Here is a 7,610-nt window from a genome sequence, read left to right as displayed (position 1 = left end):
AATGCCAGTACTGTCACCCCCTTAGAAAGCTTCCATACAACACAGGGGCCAAGCTAGCATGAGGAAAAGGAACAATGAAAGCACAGTGCAAAAATTTGACCATGCCCCTCAATGCACAAAATTTTGCTTTTATAACAGCACTGAACTTCTTGGAGTGTCTTTGCATGAATGGATCTGTAACTCTCTGGTGGGTTCTTGCTGCAAGCAGTGGATGTTTGTATTCAAATCTAGAAGGCGCCAGGTTCTGTTCCAGGCTCCAGCAGAATGTGAAGGGCCATCCTTGATAAGTGATGGTTGTGTAACCCACCTGGAATAGTTTCATGGCACGTGTTGTCTGAGGACCAAGTGTTCGTCTGCTGTCCATTAGCCCTGAATTACAGGAGAGAAGGAAGTGCAGAGAGATGTGGAGAACTAGAGCTGCAACAAGAGTTAGTCAAAAAGTCTGCTCAGATCCTGCTTTATACTGGAAGCCTCTAAAGTCCTTGGGTGTCTTAAGGATCCAGTTTGCCTCAAAGAGCTAGACTTGTGCTATCGCCCTACTCATTCACCATTGTCTGCTGGGTGTTTTGTGTCCCGTTCTCATGCACATTATGCAGAGAGCCTAGAAGCCTCCATCAGAATGACAGTTTTTTCTAGATGGAAAAGGGAATTTAAAAATAGGGAAAATGTATTTGAATAAACATCTTCCTTTGATCCAGATTCAGATTTTCTTAAGAAGCAGTGCTAAGATGCCTGCTTAAGGTCAAAGAGGAAGCCTGTGGTGGAACAACCTCTAGAACAGCACTCTGATTACTAGATCTTCTTTTTTGTCCCAGCTGGCATTTCAGTGTGTTGCTAAGCAACCCAGATAATTAGACATGGGATCTGCAATTAGCCAGATGTCCCCTGACCTGCTCAGCTCTTGTTCTCCAATGTTTTACATATAAAATTCCTGGGCAGGTTGGTCCCTTGGTGGTAGGACAAGGGGAATCCAGACAGTAGCCATCAGGAGAAGTGGCCACACAGAGCTCAGCATCTTTGTTCATTTGTCACGATGAATCATGGAACAGTGTAAGTGTGATGGATTGGTTTGCATGCTGTGACCCCTCACTGTCAACTCTAGTAAACAGGTAGAAGGACTGGTGGACAAATCAGATTTTGCTTTGTCTGAAAGTTGGGGACTGAAAGAAAAGTCTGTTCTTTGACCCCATTATATTACCCATAATGCTATCTGATATTTGTTCTTTTTCTCAGTTATCCATTGGCATATTACCAGGTCTTACCACCTTTCCTTCCTCCTTTCCACACTGACTCTTTGCTGTATGCAAGTCTTGGGACTACCAAAGGTCCCCAAAGCTTTTATCAGTTTCCTTCCCAGCTAGGCTTAGGGATAAGGGGTGTTTTCTGATGCTCTTTTGAGTCATCCCTGGAATGAGTAAGCAGGGAAAATATATTTAATATATACAAAGTTATCAGAAGTAGCATCAAGGCAGGCTGTTGTTCTGCCTTTCCAAATGTAGAGGGATTTTTCTAGTGGAGCTTCAGCAGTTATCTAGAAAAAAAAGTGTTGTCCCCTACTAAGTGACAGAGCATTCTGCAGAGAACTTCTGTTAATTAGTTCTGTTAATTAGTCATCCGCATGACACTGTATTAGCCTGTGCATAACATCATACCCATACAGTTATGCTGCTTCGAGGACTCAACATAATCTCTTTGTATAGCACTTCTTTGCATTATATAGAAGTCACCAGCTCAGAGACTCTTGAGTCTCCAGATATGACAGTCCTGTTGTGCAGTGTAGATATTCCCTGAAGACTGGCTACCCCACAGGAAAGCAGTTCTTGTCACATTTGAAGATATTAGCTGTCTTCTCACCTTCATGGCCCAAATCATGCTGTTCCTTCTCCCTTGTCTGCTTTAGGTACAGCATTCACAGGAATGACTGCAGGTGCAGTCTAACTAACCCGCTCAGTTTGGGTACCAGCGTCAGTCTCACTGAGTACTGAGTACTGAGTCAGTAGTCCGCACCAAGCTCCTTTCTGACACTGCCTAGGTGGCTGCAGGCACCTGAGCTAGCTCAGAAATAATTACACTGTGTTGCAGTTGCTTCTGTGACCACAGTGCAAATATTCGCTTTGCCTTGCATGGTGCTAGACTGTGGTCTGCCAGTCTGGGACTTCTGCCCCCCTAAATGTTTCCATCCTCTCTGTGCTTCTGAGTGAGATGGTTAAAAAGATTTTCTTCAGTGAATTTGGTGCTTAGTTTTCTGTTTAAGTGAAATTACTTTCAGGCACCTTTTGATGTATAAAAGCTATTATTGTCTAAAATAAGCTGCTGTTTTTACAAATTCAAAGGTTCAATAGAAATGTGATAGCTTCAAGCTCAGCCTCACAGCATGGAGTCTGGGCAGGAGAAAAGGTAGAGAAGAGGGACAAGATGTGGAAAGAAGCAGACATGAAGATATGAGTTCACCTCACTGAACCAAAACACACAGAGATTAAAGGCTGTAATCTGTGTTCATACCTTCAAGTCCCGTTGAACTCGCTGGAATTTACTATGTGCTAAGCTTTAAACCTCTCTTGATATACTTTGTCTATCTGAGATCTTTAAATCTCTCCTGAAATGTTTTGTCTATTTGGGGTATTACCGATTCTGCAGACCTGGCTGCTTCATACCTTCCCTAACCCTTTCCACCTACTAAGATCCCACAACATTTGTGTGTTGTGCATACCAGGCAGCAGCAATACCTGCATGTCTGGGACACGGTTTGGCTCACTTTGGACTGGACTGAAGGTTCTGGAAAACTAATTTTAGTCTTGCCCTGGACCTGGCAATACTATATTCAGCCATCTGCAACTTACAGTTCCCCCTCCGCATGCCTACATAGAATAGAGAAATGTATGTACGTGGGCTTGATGTCTGGGGAGACTGCAAAAAGTGTGTGTGACCTCAGATAATACATCACTGTGTAGCTGGTGCTTCAGAAGCTCTTGAAGCTAATCCAAAGTGGTCCATTTTGCTTCAAATCCATAGCTGGGAGGCAGTGTGATAAAGGAATTTTCCCATTTTATTCTTCGGAGAGTGACACATCCAGCTAAAAAAAATGTGTAATTTAGTTCAGCTGGGGCATATTATACACTAAGACTGTGAATTAGTCATTTCCCAAGATCTGCCTTTGAACTCTGACCATTTCTTACTTTTTTTTCCCCCCTCTTTCTGAAAGTGCAGTAGTTCTGAATGCAGCTAAAATCAAATGGTTGTGCTCAACACTGTCTCAGTTGGTGGTTGATATGGGTGTATAATAGAGTAAGGAGGAAACGAACTGAATGTTGCTCAGATTTAGAAAGCAAGCTCAGTTTCTCCATGTCTTTCCGCCTTCTTACTTTGACACTTGTTCGTTTTTGCAAGAGATTGTGCAAACAAAGTTTCGTTTGAAGTATGGCTGCAAGCACAAAAAGAAACAAGGCGGACTGTTATCTAAATACTGTTCTTGCCAGTGTAGGTGTTTGGTCTGCATCTTCTTGTATTAATAGTGGTCTCATAGCACCTGTTCCTTGTCTGTCTTGAAACTGGTTCTCCTTTTGGTTAGACTGGAACTGCAGAAGTATGTTCCTGAGCATTGAACATTGCAGATTTTGTCCTAGAAATGAGCCCACTGGTGAGATAACTCCAGTAACTAGTAGGGAAATAATACTCTGAGAAAGGTGTGCTCTACAAGAATTGTTAGTTTTCTTTTTGAATGATTTTTGAGGAATTTTTCCTCTAGTGAGGTATTTATGTCAATTTATGCTGATAATAGGCTTAGGTGATCATTTGGAGTCTAAATATCCAAATGCTGTTTTCCAGTTCAATTACGCTCTTTAATTCTTTGTTTGTTTGTAATAATTACCTGTTCGTTTATTCCTTCACTGTCCCAGAAAGAAATATGGTTCAAATATTCCAGTCTATCACATTTATAGTTATCTTAATGACCAGTCTTCTGGGCACCCAGCAAACCACTGTGCTCTCTGCTCTCTTCTACTGGATGAGAAGATTACAAAGGCTGGGAGGAAGTTTTTAATGGGGTTTTTCTCCAGAGATGCTCAGATATGGAGTTCTTCCCTCTTGCCCATTCCAAGGCGAGCTGCTAACCTTCTAGGCATTCTGCAAAGCTCATCCATTCTCCCTTCACCATGACTGCCGAGGAGTGAGTGGGCAGAGGTGGATGTGTTTATAGGCAGCCTTCTGCTTATTTTGTTATTTTAATTGATGGGACAGATTTCTTTGAGCTTGGGAATGGTGCTTCTCATTACATTTAAAAATGGGAAGAAATAACTAAATGACAGGAGCATTCTTGGGAGTGGAATTCAGGGATGAGTCATGAGAAAAAAATATGATTTCTGGCACATATATGAGGAATAGAAACTCAGCTGTTTTGTATGGACGTTCACAGTCGTAAGCTGTGTTTTTATTATAACCTTCAATGAGACCAGGGTTCTTCCTACTGATTGTCATGACTGTTTGTGAATGCTGGGCCATAACTACTAGTTTGTTGTTATAGGGTTACTAATGAGTTCTCCACTGATTGGCTTTAATAGTCTCTCATTTAACACCAGGCTGCACACACTAGATTTCATTTTAATAAAAAGTGCAGTGCAGCATTTGCTTTGGAATGAAAACACAAATGTGGAATTATACTGCCTTTGCAAAGAAATACATTAAGAAGGGAACAAAGGTAGGTTCAATTCTGCACCTCAGATTCCTCAAACTTGAAAACAGCCAGCAAGCTAGCTCGGTTCATTGTTTCCCCATGGTACTTCCACTTCGGGGGAAATACTAACTTTCACCTGGAGCTTCCCATGCCAACTGGTTAAGAAATGCAAAAGAGCCCTTGATGAATGGTCGGAAACTATTTTCCCTGGAACACCCAAAGCAAGCTCTGTTCTCACATGGCCACTTTTCCCTAGTGGAAACTCAGGATTGCTGGGGCTTGGACAGCTGAACAGTGAGTCAGTGAGCAGAGAAAGTACTTGCAATAGGATTGTACAAATATATTGCTTCCCTGGAGACTCCAGGCCACAGGGGCTATATGTATCCCTGGAAAGGTGCAGTGCCCTTTCAGGGTGTTGTGCCACACTGGTACCCAGGAGCAGCACCATGCCTGTAGCATCCTGGACCTGCTTTCCCCAGGCTAGTGCCAATGACAGTGCCCAGGCAGCACTTTTCCTTGTTTCCCAGGCCTCTCCCAACCTATCCTCCTGCCCTCTCCTCTCCAGTCATGGCAGCTATTGCCTGCCATGTTGGACACAAGGACCATCATATGTCATTTGCAAGTACTGCCATGGAGCCACTCTGTGTTGTCTCCTAGACAAATAAGCCACATACCTTCACACAGTGCAGCAAGGGATTTGAGAGCAGGAACCGAGAAAGGACCATTTATGTTGCTCTTTCTCCATTCATGGGACTGTTGAGTTAAACTCGTGCTAAGGGATAAGAGCACTGGCCAGCACTGAGGTCTCACTGGCTTCGGTGGAGCCACTCCTACCTTGGCAGCTGGCTGGGAAGCCCTGCTCCAGCCCTTAAACCCAGCGCTGCTCCAGCGGTGAGAGGCATGGTGCTGGAACTTGCTTCTTAACTCCAGGGACAGGGGAAAGAAGGTATAAATGGCATGTTCCCATGGATGCAGAAATTGCCCTTTTCAGAAACTTGGAGAGTGAGGGAGCATATGTAATTTATGACCTTTCAGAGCCTTTAAGCTGGTGTCTTGTTAGCAGCTTGTTATGTTCCTGCTGGTTGGTGTGTCCGGCTGCCATCAGGTTGGTGCTAGCTGGCAGCATGTGGCATGAGCGCTGCTGACGGATTAGAGATTCCTGCTACTAAAATCTGCTTGTTCCTGTCTCTGCTCCTGCAGCAGCTGGAGGCCAGGCCTGGCCCTTTCCTCCCGCCTCCATCAGGGTCTCTCTGCCTCCCCACGCTCCCTGTTGCACATCACCTCATTGTCTGCTGCCTGCATACCACCATCGCTTGCTTTGTTTTCCTCCTTGCCTTTCATCTCCTGTTGCATTTCTTTTGTCCTGTGTGCATTGCTCACTGTTGTGTTGTTCAGTGCTGGGGAAAGGCGCCAGGTTTGTAACACTGGGGCTGCTGGTAAGTGATGCCACCTGCCCAGGAGGTGAGCAGTGGGTGGGGGGAGCATTTATTCATGTGTCACCACACCTCTGGGGCAGTGTTGGCTTCCTCTTGCTCTTTTTTTTCTGTCCCCTGAAGGGGGATGCTGAGGGCAGCTTCATAACATGCTCTTGACCCAAACTTCCCCCATATGAGTGGCTGCTGAGGATGCCCATGCAGGATGGTACGGTCTGTGCCTGGCTGTCCTCCTTGCTGTGCCCAGCCCTTAAGCAGTGCTGCTTGGGCAGGGGGAGGCATGGCTGTCTTTCAGGGGAAGGTCTAATGTCAAACTGACTCGGCAAGCTGATAGGATACTGCAGACCCCTGGCTTCTCAAAGGGAGTATGTGATGGGTGGGCAGCAAAAATGTTTGTTCCTCAGCAGGTGCTGCAGAGCAGGGCTTTGTCTAAAAGGGAGAGGAGGCACTTGTTCTGTGTGGACAGCTGGATTTTTCATCCTCTTTGAAATTAAAATAGGATGGGAGGGTTCAAGTGAAGTGATGGGTTTTTGGCAGGGTTATCTTTTGATTAGAGGACAGACCCTTTCGAAAAGGCCTCCAAAATCCACCAGCTGGGAATGAATTTTGGTATGCACCATCAGTTTCCAGATGGGAAAATGTCCATGTTCTGCTTCCAGCCCTCTGAGACATTTCCTGCTCCGCAGCCAAGTCCAATTAGTGCTAATACTGTGGCAACTTCACTTGCTGGTGACAATATGCTTTAACTTGTGCATTCAGGCTCTCTTCACTTTTCATGAAAAGCGAATCAAAATCCGTCCTCTGTGGTGAACGTGAAGGAAGCAGTGCGAAACCACAAACCCAGCTCTGGCTATGGTTTAACATCAGCTACAGTGGCATCTTCCCTGATCACAAAATATCATTGGGGTCCTGTGGGCTTTGAAGTGCCCCAGGGAATTTGAAAACCTGCTTTAGCAGATCAGCAGAGGGAAGGTGAGAAATAGCCTCTTTCCTTCAGGGACTGGCTTGTTGAGGCTGTGGATATTTTCTGACTTGCCCACCTGCAAATTGCTGGTTAGCCATATGCGGCTGCATCACTAGAGCCTGTAAGGAACACGTGCATATTCTTTTTCTTTCTCATAGAAACGTGTGGGGTTTTTTTTTTCTTTTTTTTTTTTTTCCCCCTCAGACTTAATGTTCGTACTATCTTTCAAGTTTTTAAAAATAGGAACTGCCGCGTTGCTATGGCTCCCTGTGCAACCGTGGAGCAGCTTTCTCTTCTCTTCTCTTTGATGCAATTTGGGTTCACGATGCGGTTTGATAAGACACCAGCCCAGCTCGCCGCCTAGTGGCTCCCTCCTGGGGGGCGGGGGGGCCGCGGCAGTGTTCACGTTGACAGAAATTCATGAATAAAAGAAAAAAAAAAAGAATCAGATGGCCTTTCTTGTCAGAGACTCGAGGCATTAACCCTGGTGCGTCAGGAACAAGATTTTTTTTTTTTTTACATTCTGCAGTCTTAACCCATTCCT

General features: G+C 44.9%; 1 protein-coding gene across 1 annotated transcript in view; it reads left to right on the top strand.

Annotated features, from left to right (window-relative positions):
- LOC104466158 (glutamate receptor ionotropic, NMDA 2B-like) overlaps positions 1-7,610 on the top strand; it is a gene marked incomplete at both ends in the record, with an annotated part of 41,819 nt that overhangs the window by 791 nt on the left and 33,418 nt on the right. The gene's annotated exons all lie outside the window — the stretch shown is intronic.

Source organism: Pterocles gutturalis, unplaced genomic scaffold, assembly GCF_000699245.1.
Source record: "Pterocles gutturalis isolate BGI_N339 unplaced genomic scaffold, ASM69924v1 scaffold7534, whole genome shotgun sequence".
Lineage (NCBI taxonomy): Eukaryota > Metazoa > Chordata > Aves > Pterocliformes > Pteroclidae > Pterocles > Pterocles gutturalis.
The sequence above is the reverse complement of the archived record's forward strand: the minus strand, read 5'-3'. Positions and strand labels throughout refer to the sequence as shown.